Raw genomic sequence first — 16,107 nt, 5'->3', positions numbered from 1 at the left:
TTTTCAGCACAGGTCATGAACTCAAATTTAGGGTGTTACTCTATCGTTGATTTTTGAGTTAATTAATAATAATGTATAAATCTTTACACATAAAATAAGTTGACTTGTTAGTGAAGAGCAAGGGCTGTCTCTAGAGAGAATGTATATTAGGGTTTAAATACTCTTTAAATGATGATTCAATAGGGATGAGAGGAGATGCATATAAAATATGAGATTTTTATATGATGAATACAAGGTGGTGAGAGAGTGATAATAATTATTTAATACACATGGTATAAATAATAATACGATGAATAGGTAGGAAGAAATGGATAGATCAAATGGAAATGAGAGACTGAGATAGATGAAGGTGTGAAGTGATGATGGATGTAGAAGATGAGTAAGAAAATAGGATGATGAGATGGTTAAATGGATGTGAGTGGATGTGGATGGATGATGGTGAAATAAAATGGTGGAAGAAGAAAGATAATCATCTAACTAATAGATGTGATGGGAGGACAGATGTGGTTGTGAGATGGAGAAGAGGATAATGGACTAGATGATTTGGGGATTTTATATGAGATGAAGGTGACGAGATTGAGATTGATATCAGAGATGGCTGTGGTAGGGTTAGATGATGGGAGGTGGTGATGAGAAGGATATGATGAAAATAAAGATGTAGATAGGACTAAAGGGATATGAAAGACAGAAACAATGTAAGGCAAGAGACTAACCTTACACTTTCTTTCAATCAGCCTATGTCTTGCAAGAATCAAATGATTTTCCTCATGTAGATCAGCCTACGCTTATCAGTGGATCTTCCCTGATCACTCAAAACACCAAGAACACCTTGATGGACCTTTAAAACCCTCACTCTCTTTCAATCAGCCTCTCTAGGATAAAGTGAGTTTGAATATAGTTTTTACAAAAATCCAAAGCTCTATTTATAGATCCAACTGCATAGATGGAAAGAAGGTAAAACGCTAAGCTCCGCTCAAAATTTCAGTGGGGAACACCTTCTGAATCTTCAGATATTGCGATTTATATTTGGATCATTCTCAGCCCTTTGATTTTCTCTCTCCTCTGATTTTCTCTCCCTGTCGACTTTGGAACTCCAAGAAAGACAAATAACCATCAATGAATTCCAAAAAATAAATATTAATTCATAAAAATGCCAAAAAATATTTTTTTAATTTAAAAATGATATATCTTCGAATATTATGCCTCAAAATTCAGGAAAAATATATTTAAACTCAGAAATTATGTGATTTCAGAATTTGATGTCATAAATATGATTAAAGACTTAAAATTCATAGAGTTAAAAATATCATTCGAAAAATAAATTTTATCAGTTTAAGTTTGATAACACGCATATATAATCAATTTAAACATGGTCATATTTACCTACTAAAATTGGAGTTATCAACTTGTAGTGAGATGTAAAGAAAAAGCGGTATTCCGCTGAACTGATGGGGATTAATGGTATTGAATTTGAGTGCATCACTGAAACTCATCAAATGAAGCCCAAAAGTTTAAGAAATCTCTTTTACATTTGATCTTAAACTTTAAGAAAATATGGGCCAACTAAATGATTTTTATTCAGTTTATTTTAATTGCTTTGAATAAAAATGGAAAAAAAGATATTTGGGATATTTGAGAATGGATCGGTACATTAAACACATGTTTTATAATGCATAAGCCTCATATTATCGGCCACAATTATTGATCTCCTAGAGGGACTTGTAGAGGCACTATTTCAACCTTCTTGCCTACGCCTTCTAAATTTCAAACGTTTTCATTTAATTAAAATTTCACTTCATTTTGTTTGAATACAACAAAATTATTTAAAAATATTATATTTTTTTTAAATAGATACGATTCTCAAAATTTTCATTTTAAATCTAGAAAGAAGCCACTTTTTTCTATGAAATCTGATTTTTTGTGTGAAACCTTAATTATTGGATCAGGATATAGAAAATTATTTTTTAAATTTTATTAAGGAATCCACACAAAAATCTCCTGGAAGACCATTTTCTGATTGGTCAAGAGAAATATGTTAGTGCTGGGTCATGAAAGAACACCATCCACTGTTAACCATAATTGATTACCATTTTCTGTCAGAAATTTGACGGTGGGAATAAAAATATAAATTCTAAATTTTTGATGTATGAAGAGAATGTAAAGAAAAAAAGATAATATGCATGTAAAATAATTAATTAATCCACATATACTTCTTAAACTTAACTATCTAATTGGATTTAGCATTGTATTTTCAAGAACATCTAAACAATGTAAAAGATGGATAAATGTCCAATGGGGTGTTCTTTGGAAAATAAACAGTTTTTTGAGTAATCAAATGGAAGAATTCATACATAGTATGTTATCGATCTTGAAGATCAAATTTAATAAAAATAATTAGAGGGAAAATTGAACCTAAAAAAGCGATTAACATACGTATTATTATAGATAAATCAGAATGAATTTGACAGATTAAATTGCATGTCCAATGCTCGCGAGTATCGATAGCCCATAGAGGAAATAATATTTATATATTTTTATTAGAGAAACTATTTTTCAAAATATTTTCTCCAAAAAGTTATGACTTGAAAAATAAAATACCAGCCAAATCAATATAATAGGCTGAATTTATGAAGTTTCTTGTATTATCTGCATAATTTAATTTTCCTGAAGATATCATAATTGTATAAATTTATTTATGTGAAATTAAAACCTATACGTGGATGAATTTTTACATGAACTAAGCTATTTACATCCATATAACTTTTTTTATGTAAATTTGCATGCATCCTTCATTTTTTTGCCTTGCTCCAGGTTTTCTCTATTCTATCGGAGTTGGGTCTTATTTTCATTACGATTTTAGTTGAATTTTTATTTTATCATGTATAGTTTTAGGCAGTGAGAGTCCTCAAAGGATTGATGAATGATGAAGAAGATAGGCGTGAAGTAGATAAACCCTTTTTCACTCTCACTACGTCTGTATTGCTGGGATTTAAAGAATATAGTTTAAAGGAAAGAGATCATTCTGAATCTTTTCCTTCCATCTAGACCAGGGCCATCTTAAGGCCCAATACATTGGGAAAATATGGCTAGATCCCAATAACATGGGTGGGACATTACTGCCAATGAAGCCCTGGCATGAAAAAATGGGACATATAGGCCACAAAATATTAGATGGCATTTAAAAGCAAAATTGGTGAGGGAGATAAAAAAATTGGGCCTTAAACAAAGTAGATAAAATATCCTTTAGTGTCTCTCCCCTCTCAGTTAGGACAAGAGCCCATATGTTACCTCATTTACAGAGTAAATTTTTTTAATAAAACTAGTTTTCATATTTTCTTGAGAGAGAATGGGATATTGAGTGCAGTAAATTAGAAAGAGATCTACCTGAAAATGGACAGATTATGAACGAGGAAAAACTGAAGTCGAAGGGTGGAAAAAAAAGAATCCCTCTTGTTTAATATTTTTTCAGTGTATTTTTATTTTTATGGACCAAATTGATACTTTAGGAAATTCTAAATCAGCCAATCCTATACATGACCATTCATTTTAATCCTTATTTAGAGTTTTTCTCTTAAAATCAATTTTCTCTCTCCCAAAATATAATTTCCTTTAACCTACACAACCACCTCCGTGATCTTATTAACGCTTCAATTCATCCTCATTTCATTTCATTAATTTAATTACGCTCTACCTAAGATAGTGAAAAGCCAGGCTTACTTCTTAATATTGACTGAATTTGATTCTTTTAGGCAATGTATACCTAAGAAATTATGTATCGACTAAATTAATATGCTAATATAAGCTATTTATCACATAGTGATACAAAACAGATGAAAATGAACATTTGAAAACAAAATATTTTGTTATCTCGGGATGGGCTATATGGTCATTTAGGTATTTTAAATTTAAAAAGTATCAATCACACTACGGTTGATGAAATACGATAATGGATAGGAAAACTGGAACTTGTTGGAATTGTAAAATCGGTTTTGTGATGTGCATTAATTGGAGGAAAAAATGAAGTATATGTAATCCACATAGAAATTGGTGTCTTGCTTTCTGTATCTCTCCCTTAGTTTTCTCTCTTCATATTAAAAATAGATAAGTAGTGGAGGTTATATATGAGATTTAGTGAACTAGATAACATATGATTATTCCTAGGCACAAAATGATTGATTCTTGTGATACAAACATGATATGGAAAATAGTTTTCTTCTGATTTAATATGCCATTTGACAGAATTCATCTTGATTAACCAAAAATGGGAATTCTGAAGCTAATACTACATAAATATGAAAAAAACTTTCAATGGTTTTAAATTAACTTATACACATATTTAAATGAAAACCTTTCAGATTTTTATTTTCATGCAAGCAGTCAAGGTGCAGGAAAATCATATAAGTATTTACATTCTAAATTACCTGCCCATCAAAGGTACATAATTTATCTACTAAAAAATAAAATTCATGATATTAGAACACATTTCATATGATTTCCCAGTGCATTTGACGAGATGACCGCATTTATCGACCAAAACTAAGTGCCAGGATTTATAAAGTTAAAGCACAAAAATATGATGAATTCTTCAAATGCCAGAAATTTAACAAACTGGGCTATAGAATTTGTGAAGGAAAAGTTGCGATAGAAATTTTGACGTTGGATCTATCAGTCGTCCAGAAATGGGAGTTTGACTTAAGAGTTTGGATAAGCGGAAATCCTTTCTTTCAAAATGAGAAATACTATAGTTTGGATAAGCGTAACCCCCATCAATTCTCCTTAGTGGAAGTTAAATAATGCAATTTTAAGAAACAATTTGTGACTAATTGAACTCCAAAGAGTCCAATAAAAGCATCACTCCAGGGTGGTGGAACGTGATCTCCCTTAATCATACTCGGAGGGTAAGGAAAGTATTTTTAAATAACTTTTAATTCATCCTTTCTTATTATATATTTTCATCCAAATATCAGAGATGGATCAAAATCATGTAAACACTGTTGTAATAACGTTCTACTCTCATGCAAAATATTTTTGACGTTCCAAAAGGTAATATGTCAAAATAGTTTAATGGATTAGTAGATGAGTCATTCCAATAAATTGAGTATGTACAAAAAACATGTATCATTACTCAGTTGAACCATTATAAATTCATTGTACGGAAGATAACCCATAATAATATTCATCATTATTCAGCAAAGAAGGAGGTCACTTCAAAATGTTGTGATAATAATTGAGCTTATTACACACACAACGGAAGCAACTAGACAGTTGCACATAAAATTTAGTCCGAGTTAATTCAAAATTCTTGATTATGTTTATAATGTTTATCTCAATTAAGCTTAATCCGTTCCTGATATATAGGTCCTCTATGATGTTTTCCTCATTCAAGATTTGAGTGTGTATTGCCAATAATATCAAGATAAAAGTTCCCCTACAAAAGTGGTTCGACCACTGTTATATCAGCCCTTTCACATCGTTGAATCAGTTAATCTTAACAAGTTTCTAGAGTTGACGAATCTTTTTTCCACTTAAAGATTTAAAAAAGACATCTTTATGATAGACCAGATTCTTGCCCCAACTTTAGCCATAATCTCCCAGCAGAAAAAGACCATGAATAACAACGTTCTCTATCCACAAACAAAATACCCAGAACAACTTTGTTCTAAAATTCTTCAGTATAAAACTTAATCATTACAGATGACAACCAAACCCACAAAAACAAACTAATTTATTCCAAGAATTAAAGAAGACATCTGCATGATAGACCAGATTCTTGCCCCAACTTTATCCATAATCTCCCAGCACAAGAAGAGCATAAATAAACAACGTTCTTTAACCACAAACAAAAGAAACAGGACGACCTTCTCCTAAAATTCATCATATAAATCTTCATCGTTACAGAAGACAAACTTCTGGTTTATTCTGGGAAACAAAGGAGCAAATCAACTCAACCCTCCTCACAGCTGGAGATAGGCTCCAGGGTTGGCCATGATGCCGGGGCTGAGTCGAACCATAAGAACACAGAACTCAGCCTCGTCCAGGGCGCCATCTCCATCAATATCTCCTTCCTTAACCATATCCACCGCTTCCTGGGCTGAGATCTGACCCATGCCGAGAAGCGGCGAGCTTCGTCTCAGACTTTCCGGCGTGATGAAGCCCAGCCCAGGCTCGGCCAGTAGTTTAAATCCTTTGAGCAGCTCCTCTATTAAGCCCTCCGCGCCGAGCTTCTCCGCCATGGCTGCCGTTAAGTCCTCGTATTGCACCGCTTCCATCATAATTCTGTCCATTGGCCACGTTCTTGGTGGGTTTAATGAAGGGGAGAAGCTCTCTCCTGGCTTCCGGGAAGTTTCCATGGGGTCGCATTCGATGGCTTTGTGATGAAGCGATCACGGATCCCGAATGGAAACGATAATGGCCGGTTGACCTGCCAACTTTTCTTTTCCTTGCGGCGTTCTTATTGTAGTCCCGTCACCGATAGATTTTACAAAGAAAACGAGCGTACTTGTTTGGGGAGAGATGGGGAGAGAAAGAGGGAGGTAGCGAGAGAGCGACAGCAAAAAGAGATCGAGAAAACGAGATAGATTGATTGATAGAGAGAGAGAAAGAGAGAGAGAGAGAGGGAGAGCGAGAGAGAGAGGGAAAGGGAGAGCGAAAGCGAGAGAGAGAGAGGGAGAGGGGGAGCGAAAGCGAGAGAGAGAGAGAGGGAGAGGGAGAGCAAGAGAGAGAGTAGAGATGGGGGATCTGATCGGATCAGATCGTTTGAATCTTGATAGAAAGATTCGAACGAACAAATGCCGATTCGAACCGATCTGTTCGAATCTCTCGATCGAACAGACCCTTTATTCCTTTTCGAATAAAAGTTTTGAACGAGCAATTTGGTTCATTCGTGTTCGATCAGCCATTTGTTTGAACTTGTTCGACCCTTTATTCCTTTTCGAATAAAAGTTTTGAACGAGCAATTTGGTTCATTCGTGTTCGATCAGCTATTTGTTTGAACTGTTCGAACAAGTTCAAACAAATGGACAGTGGCTCGCCAGGGATGCACTGGCGGGCGCTGGCGCCGCTGGCGGTCTTTCGATCTAGAAGAAGAAGAAGAAGGAGCAAGAAGAAGAAGAGGAAGGATAAGAGGAAGAAGGGGCTAGAAGAAGAAGAGGAAGGAGAAGAGGAAGAAGGAGCTAGAAGAGGAAGAAGAAGAGGAAGGAGCTAGAAGAGGAGGAAGAAAGAGCTAGAAGAAGAAGAAGCAGCAGCACCTAGAAGAGGAGGAAGAAGAAGAAGCTAGAAGAAGAAGAAGCTAGAAGAGAAAGAAGAAGAGGAAGAAGAAGCTAGAAGAGGAAGAAGGAGCTATAAGCCTAGAACAGTAAGAAGAAGAAAGAGCCAGAAGAAGTAGGTACAACAAGAAGAGGAAGAAGAAGCTAGAAGAGGAAGAGCTAGAAGAGGTAGAAGAAGAAAAAACTAGAAGAAACTATAACACGCAGGAAATCCAAAAAAAGTTCAAACATGAACTATAAGAAGGGGAATAAGAGCTACCAGGCAATTCTTTTGTTTTCTTCAAAGGAACAAATTTTGCTCCCAGGTGAAGTGCTAATGGCAGGTGAAATGGCTGAAGAAGAAGAAGCATAAGAAGTTAAAGATGAAAAAGAAGAATCGAAGTAGAAGGTTGAAAAAAAGGCAGAATGGAAAATGCAGAATGAACAAAATAAATGAAGCAGACTAACCCAGTATTGCAGGAACCGAAGAACAAAAAAATAAGAAAAATAAGAAAATAAGAAAAAGAAGAGTTTTTATAAAATTAAAGACAATACACATGCAATGATCCCAGAATGACTTTCAAATGAGAATGACTTTCAAAAAGAAGAATTTTGGATCTATCACTAGTCAACATAACAGGACCAGGATCAGACAGAGACCAGACAATATTGCTCTAGAACCAGTCTGAATTTCAAGTAAAGTTTATGTTTTTGAAAGTAAAGAACATGCATATCCACTGTTCACGGCAATTTCTTCGACAGTTTGTCATTTTCGTCATCATTTATATTAGTATCTGTCTATTTTTGAGACTAAGAAAATATAAATCATGCAATCATAGCCATCTACTTCAATGAACACTGTGTAAAGTAAACGGAAAAATTTTAGAGTCAATGCCATGATCTATCATTTAAGATGAGTTTGTGTAGTAGAAAAAAATCCAATTATAATAAATCTTGGACATTAAATCAACTGTGACAAAGTCACCTTGCTGGAAATGAAGTCACAATAGAGATAAAATCACCTTGATAGAGATACAGATAGATATAGAGATAGTGATAGAGAGAGATATAGACGGAGATAGTGATAGAGATAAAGAGAGAGATAGAGATAGCGATAGGGATAGAGATTGGTAGAGAGATAAAGACTGAGATAGAGATAGAGATAGATGTAGAGATAGAAATATAGATAGAGATAGAGATAGAGATAGATATAAAGATAGAGATAGAGATAGAGATAGAGATAGAGATAGAGATAGAGATAGAGATAGAGATAGAGATAGAGATAGAGATAGAGATAGAGATAGAGATAGAGATAGAGATAGAGATAGAGATAGAGATAGAGATAGAGATAGAGATAGAGATAGAGATAGAGATAGAGATAGAGATAGAGATAGAGATAGAGACAGAGATAGAGATAGATATAAAGATAGAGATAGAGATCGAGACAGAGATAGAGATAGATATAAAGATAGAGATAGAGATCGAGACAGAGATAGAGATAGCGATAGAGGTATAGATACAGATAGAGATAGAGCTAGAGATTGAGATTAATATAGAAACAGCGTAGAGATAGAGCTAGAGATTGAGATTAATATAGAAACAGAGATAGAGATACAGATAGAGATAGAGATTTATTCATAGATATAGATAGAAATAGATAAAGAGAAAGAGAAAGAGATAGAGATAGAGATAAATAGATAGAGATAGAATTGGAGACAGAGATAAAGATAAAGATACAGATAGAGATTGAGATGGAGATGAAGACAGAGAAAGCGATAGAGATAGAGATAAAGATAGAGATAATGATAGAGGTAGAGATAGAGATAGAAACAGGTATAGAGAAATAGATAGAAATAGAGATAAAGATAGAGATAAATATTTATACTCAGATAAAGATAAACATAGAGATATAGATGGAGATAGAGATAGATATAGAGATAGAGATAGAGATAAAGACACATATAGAGATAGAGATAAAGAAAGAGATAGTGATAAAGATAGAGATTGATACAGAGATAAAGACTCAGATAGCTATAAACATGGATAGAAATATAGATAGAGATACGATAGAAATAAAGATAGAGATTGACATAGAGATAGAGATAGAGATAAAGATAGAGATAGAGATAGATGTAGAGATAGACATACACATAGAGATGGAGATGGAGATAGACATAGAGATAGAGATAGAGATAGAGATATACATAGAGATAGAGATAGAGATAGAGACTGAGATAGAGATATAGATAGTGATATAGATGGAGATAGAGATGGAGATAGAGATAGGGATAGAGAAAGAGATAGAGATAGAGAAAGAGATAGAGATAGAGATATAGATAGAAATATAGATAGAGGTATCGATAGTGGTATAGACAGGGATAGAGATAGAGATAGAGACAGAGATAGAGATAGAGATAGAGATAGAGATATAGATAGAGATAGAGATAGAGATAGAGATAGAGATAGAGATAGAGATAGAGATAGAGATAGAGATAGAGATAGAGATAGAGATAGAGATAGAGATAGAAATAGAGATAGAGATAGAGATAGAAATAGAGATAGAGATAGAGATAGAGATAGAGATAGAGATAGAGATAGAGATAGAGATAGAGATAGAGATAGAGATAGAGATAGAGATAGAGATAGAGATAGAGATAGAGATAGAGATAGAGATAGAGATAGAGATAGAGATAGAGATAGAGATAGTGAGATGTATCTTCTATCTCTATCTCTTTCCCTACCTCTATCTCTATCTCTATGTTTATCTCTATCTTTAACTCTCTCTTTCTCTATATCTATATCACTATCTCTATTTGTATCTTTAGTTCTATTTCTATATTTATCTTTATCTCTTTATTTATGTCAATATATATATCTTCTCTATCTCCATTGATTTTTTAGTCTCTCTATCTGTATTTCTATCTAGATCTGTATCTGTATCTGTATCTTTATTTTTCTGGTTATCTGTATCTCTATTTCTCTCTTTATCTCTACCTCTATCTCTATATAGATCTCTATATATGTTTTTATCTCTATCTTTATCTCTATCTGTATATCTATCTTTACCTCTATATCAATCTCTATCTGTATCTTTATCCCCATCTATATCTCTTTCTCCACGTATATCTCTATGTCCATCTATATCTCTATCTCTATGACCATCTCTATCTCTATCTCTATGTCAGCCTATATCTATATCTATGTCTATATCTTTATCTATATCTACATCTTTATCTATATCTATATCTATATCTGTATATATATCTTTATCTATATCTATTTCTATATCTATATCTATATCTATATCTATATTTATATCTATATCTATATCTATATCTCTCTTACTATATGTATCCTTATCTCTATAACTATCTGTATCCTTATCTCTATCTCTATCTCCATCTCCACTCCAACCCAATCTCTATATCTATCTCTATCTATATCCATATCTATATCTCTATCTAAATCTCTATCTATATATTTATCTCTCTCTATATTTATTTCTATCTATATCATTATCTCTATCTCCTCTTCCATCTATATCTCTGTATCTAAAACTATCTCTACCTCTATCTTTCTCTATCTCTATGCTTATCTCTATCTCTATGCTTATCTCTATCTCTATAAGTATCTCTGTCAGTATCTCTATCTCTATCTCTATTTCTATTTCTATCTCTATGTTTTTGTCTAAAACTATCTCTAGATCTATCTTTAAGGCAATGTTGATCTCTCTCGCTTTCTCTCTCTCTCTCTCTCTCTCTCTCTCTCTCTCTCTCTCTCTCTCTCTCTCTCTCTCTCTCTCTCTCTCTCTCTCTCTCTCTCTCTCTCTCTCTCTCTCTCTCTCTCTCTCTCTCTCTCTCTCTCTCTCTCTCTCTCTCTCTATCTATCTATCTATCTCTATCTCTCTCTCTCTCTCTCTATCTATCTATCTATCTCTATCTCTCTCTATCTCTTGGTCTCTCTCTTACTTTCTCTCTCCCTATCTCTTGTTCTCTCTCTTACACTCTATTTCTTGGTCTCTCTCACTTTATCTTTAGCGATCTCTTGGTCTCTATTTCCCTCCCTCTCTCTCACTCCCTATCTCAATCTAACGCCTTTTCTTTATCTCCCCTGGTCTCTGTCTGATTCTTCTTGTTGATGTGTCTGTCTGTTTTTCACATTTTCATTATTAATTATTTGGTACAGATCATTTCCTTATTCGAACACATTATCCATATTTATTTGTTCAGGTGAATTTCTATTTGATTTTGTGAAATTCTACTAGATATCATCTCTTCATAACTCCTCAAAAAGTATTTTTAAATAAGAGAACTAATACTTTGAGGTAGTTTAACTCTCTTTTGCCTTGTCTAAGGGGTACATGCATCTTTAACATATTTAGAAACACAAAGAATGCAATGATTTATGTCATAAGGTAGAAAGTAACTTTTTCTCCTTAAAAGCATGAATCAACATTTTCTCATTATCAGTAGAAGGTTTAGAGATTTTGAGTGCAGTAGGAAATGAATAGGAGGTTGATAATCTTTAGGTTGTGGTTCTTTAGGTTGAACCAAAACCTCTTCCTCTCTTCCTTTCTCCTTTTCTTCAATCTCATTATCTTCTAGTGTCTTATAAGGATCATGGAGCTCCTTGCCATTTCTCAAACTTAAAATAGCATTGATATAATGTTCTTGAGATGGCTCAGACTCAACAATTCATAAATTATTAGGATTCATAGCTTGTTGGGTTGGGAAACAACCTGTTTGGGAGTTTATTTCAACTCCCTCAGTTGTATCTTTTTCTTGAAAGGTGTTCCCAGTATTCATCTTCTAAACTCTGTGAAGCCTCCTCATCATTTCTTGCATCATCTTCTGCTTCTCTTCTAATATCTATAAAATTAAATCATTTGAATTAGAAGTTTGTGATTGCTTAAATGACTAGGAGATGAAGCGTGATAGTGAGGGTTTGCTTGATTTTTCAAGTTAGAGTGTTGATGTTTATGCTGTAAAGGAACTCTTTATTCTCTGTTGATTTTCTGTTCCAATTGACCTCCCTTGAGTTCCATTGGTGCTGACCTTGACTACAATGCATGTCATTTACCTCTTCTACTTCTTGGCAAGCTCCGTTTTCATAATCCTTGCAGTAACAAAGAGTACAAATTTTGCCTTCACAAGAGGCGAGTTAGTGTTCAAGAATTTTTTTAAAGCTGTTGTTAATTTATGTATCTTTTATTTGTCTCTCTCGAGCTAGGCTTGTTTATATCCCCTTCAGATTCTCCTTCTGCTAGATGCCAAACATCTCCTTGTCTTTGATTCATATTCCCCCCATCGTGCCATAGGCTTGCATGTTGTAGGTCATTTTTTGTGACTTTTTCCATTAGAGAGCAAACTTCATCTTCATAAGCAGAGTAAAAGATATGGGAAACCTCTTATCATATCCCAAAATCTGTCTCATGCTTTACTAAAAGACTCATCTTACTTATGGAGTACCCTTCCTAGACCTCATGATGATACATAATGATGACCGAAAGAGGGCACCTACTCCACGCATCACCAACTCCAACAGACGTGAATGAGCTTCAGGGGCCTGAGGTCTCTCTTCCACGTTCTTCAGCGGTATCAATATTGTATGTTTTCTTTCCTTTGCAACATGGGCGTGGGCAAGTAGGGTCCACGCGTAATTAGGATATTTACACTCGCTCCTGCCCATAAATTCTTACAAATACTCAGCCTTACATATAAAAAACCCTTCTAGGTGGCATCTAGAGCATGGCTATCTTGGTCTACAAGAACAACCCTTGGGTTCGTTGTATCCGGCATCGTGTTTTTGCCAAAAACAAAAATTCCAAAAAAGCTCATCCAGCATTTGACAGAAACTCCAAATATTTGTTTTGATGGATTTATTGTTCTTAAATGAAAAAAATTAAGAAGATATCAATTTTACATTTCTGTCAAAGAATCAAAAGTTATTCATAAACTTCTGTACCAATCTCTAGATTTTCTCTTAATATCAAAGGAAAATATTTAGTTTTTTAAAATTTCAAAAAATATTGTAGGGGCATGCTGAGTGGAACAAAGCATATGAAAATCATCTACAAAATCCATTGTCTCTTCATTTGACAATCCATAAACAAAGGAAGAGAGTTAATCATAGTATTATCATATTTAAATTTAATTCCTTCTTGTAAATTAATGTTGACCTTTAAGCTCCTTTTTGGATTAGACAGTTAAAGCAGGGTTTTCCTTTGATCGTGTTGAGGAGAGGCTCTTTTTTCTTGGTGAGCTATTTATTGCATTTTTTATGTCAGATGTAGCTTCGTTAGGAAGAGATAAAGTCTTTGACCTTTTATCTACTATAAAATTTTTAAAGAATCCATCAGAGATAAGAGTGAATATTACACTTTAAATACTTTCCTGCCAAATCCCATTCTCAGAACATTATGTATATATATATATTTGTAATAGTTTACTAAATAAATGACACCTGCTCCCCAGAAATGACAGCAGTTGATGAAATATAAATTAGGTCGTTTACGTTTTAAATTGAATCTTATCTATTTCATGCATAGGGGAGTGAGGTTCAAATCCATAGAGAGCAAGTATTGAAATTATTATTTTTTAATTGAATCTTATTTATGTAATATCTATTTATTATGTTTTTAATAATTATTTTATTTATTTAATATAAATTAATAAAATGAAACTACTTAAAATTATTTCTGAAAATTTTATAAAATTTTCCTTATTCAAAAATAGCAAATTAATGGAAATAATTTTCATACAGTATTATATTAATACTTAAAAATATCTCCGATGAAGCCAGTAGTGTTGAGCGATGATTGATGGGGGTGTACTTGATCGTAGTGGATGAGATGAAAGAGATATCGTCACTGATTGAATTGGAGATGATGGTGGTATTAGGTTGTGGGGCTATAGGTTTGATGCATGAAAACTATTTTTATTTGCGGAAGCATTAGATCACTTCATAAATGATCTTTAAAACAATGCGATATGTACCTTTTGGGAAAAATTTTCCATCCTTGACTTGCTTCCTGGTAGATTTTCTTTAAGCTGATCAATTGATAGGCCTCCAACAGTATCCATGTGACTACAAGGTTTCTTGATCTCCTCTCCTTGTTCACCACTCCTTGAAGATCTTTTGATTCTTCTCACCATCAAAGTGACTTGTGGAATGAGTGGAGAATGTTGGGAAAGAAGAAAAGGGGGCCACCTAGATCTAGCTTTCCTGGGCACCTAAAATGGGTGGCCCCCCTTATTTATACTTATTAAAGATGTTTCACAAAAACCCTCAAAATAAAGTAAATCGTCCAACCTCCTTTTAGTACTAAGTGTATGATCCTCTAGGCCCATATATCTTTCTATTTAATAATTTCAAGCCCAATAACATTTATTAAACAACTTTACTAATTAACAATATCAATATCGTATGGACTTGTTTTTATATTTCAGATAAAGCTTGTTTGAATCCCATGATTAGAGACTCGTATGTCAAAGCCAAAACATAGTTGTCCATCCATGAGATGTCCTTGGTGTCTCAGGTCAATGAATCACTTATACAACCATAATTTTTTTTGTTTTATTGGCAAAAAACACTGTCCCAAGCATGTCCAACCCTTCGGTTGTGCCTTTAGACCAATCCAACCTTGCTATGAATGCCACCTAGGGGGATTTTATATATAGAGTGGATTGTTTATCTGCATTTATAGGCATGGAGCAAGCATATATATCCCAATTACACTCGGATCCCACTCATCCATGCCCATGTGCAGGAAACAGAAATCATACATAAGGGGTACCTGGCTGGTGCTCGGAGAAGATTGCTCGTGCTAGCATCCCTCCGGATCCCCCTGTGGTGGTGGTGATGCATGGAGTGTAGGGAGCCCTTCCCGCTGTCGACAAGTGGCTGCAATGAGGTGTGTGGTGAATACATCAGTCAGGCAAGAGAGTGTGTGCTTCCGCCTTCCACGCTCATGTAGGATGCCAATCGCACGGGCCACTCTCTAGGCAATGTTGTGCCAGCAGGAAAATGGGGAGCCGGTGAAGCAGATGCGATGCATGGAGTGTAGTCCGACCCATTGGCCATAGATGTTAGCATTGAGGTGCACGACAAATTGGACGATCAGGAGAGAGGGTGAGTGATGGCGCGTCACCACCGGACGTCATCGAGCCAGCAGCAGAGGAGCAGCAGGACTTCCCCGACCCAGCACCCGAGGAGCCGGCACTACCCAGCTCGCCACCGAGACGAGTCCAGCCACCACGACGAGCCGCTGCAGCAACACAGGATCCCGCATTCCGTTACTCGGCATGACGCGGACGCCGACCACCGGAGCACACCGTTACAGTCAGTTACTTTATCTTATAGTTTTCCCTTTATTCGTATTGTCGTGTAGCGGGGGAAGGGCCCATGGGAGGAACCCTTTTCCCCCCTTTTTTTTATGTTGGGCCTGACAAGCCCGTTTCCTATTTTCTTGCTTATTTTCTCTCCCTTTTATTTTGTGTTATGGGACTTAAGGAAGGGCCATCTTCACCCATATATAAGGGGAAGAGGTGGGCTCTTCCCTCACTTTGACCTAAATTTTGAGGAATGATATTTTGAGAAGAAGGGTCAGGTCGTGGAGAAGAATAGAAGAAAGAAGAAGAAGAGGAGAAGGAAGGAGAAGAGGGGAGGAAGAGGAGAAGGGGAGAGGAAAGAGGAAGGGCAGCCGCCGCCACCGCCGCCGCCGCGCCCCGCCGCCGCGCGCTCGCGCCGCCAGCCGCCGCCGCGCCGCGCCGCCGCGCCGCCGCCAGCGCATCGCCGCCCGCGCCGCCGCCGCGCGCCGCCGCCAGCAGCGCCGCCCGCAGCGCCCGCTGCCGCGCGCCGACGC

General features: G+C 35.5%; 1 pseudogene; it reads right to left on the bottom strand.

The window, feature by feature from the left end:
• Positions 1-5,812: 5,812 nt before the first annotated feature.
• On the bottom strand, positions 5,813-6,365 carry LOC144716577 (calcium-binding protein KIC pseudogene; annotated as a pseudogene).
• Between the last annotated feature and the right edge of the window lie 9,742 nt (positions 6,366-16,107).

The sequence above is a fragment of the Wolffia australiana genome, chromosome 2 (genome assembly GCF_029677425.1).
Source record: "Wolffia australiana isolate 7733 chromosome 2, ASM2967742v1".
Taxonomy (NCBI): domain Eukaryota; kingdom Viridiplantae; phylum Streptophyta; class Magnoliopsida; order Alismatales; family Araceae; genus Wolffia; species Wolffia australiana.
This window is presented reverse-complemented; position numbering and strand designations above follow the sequence as displayed.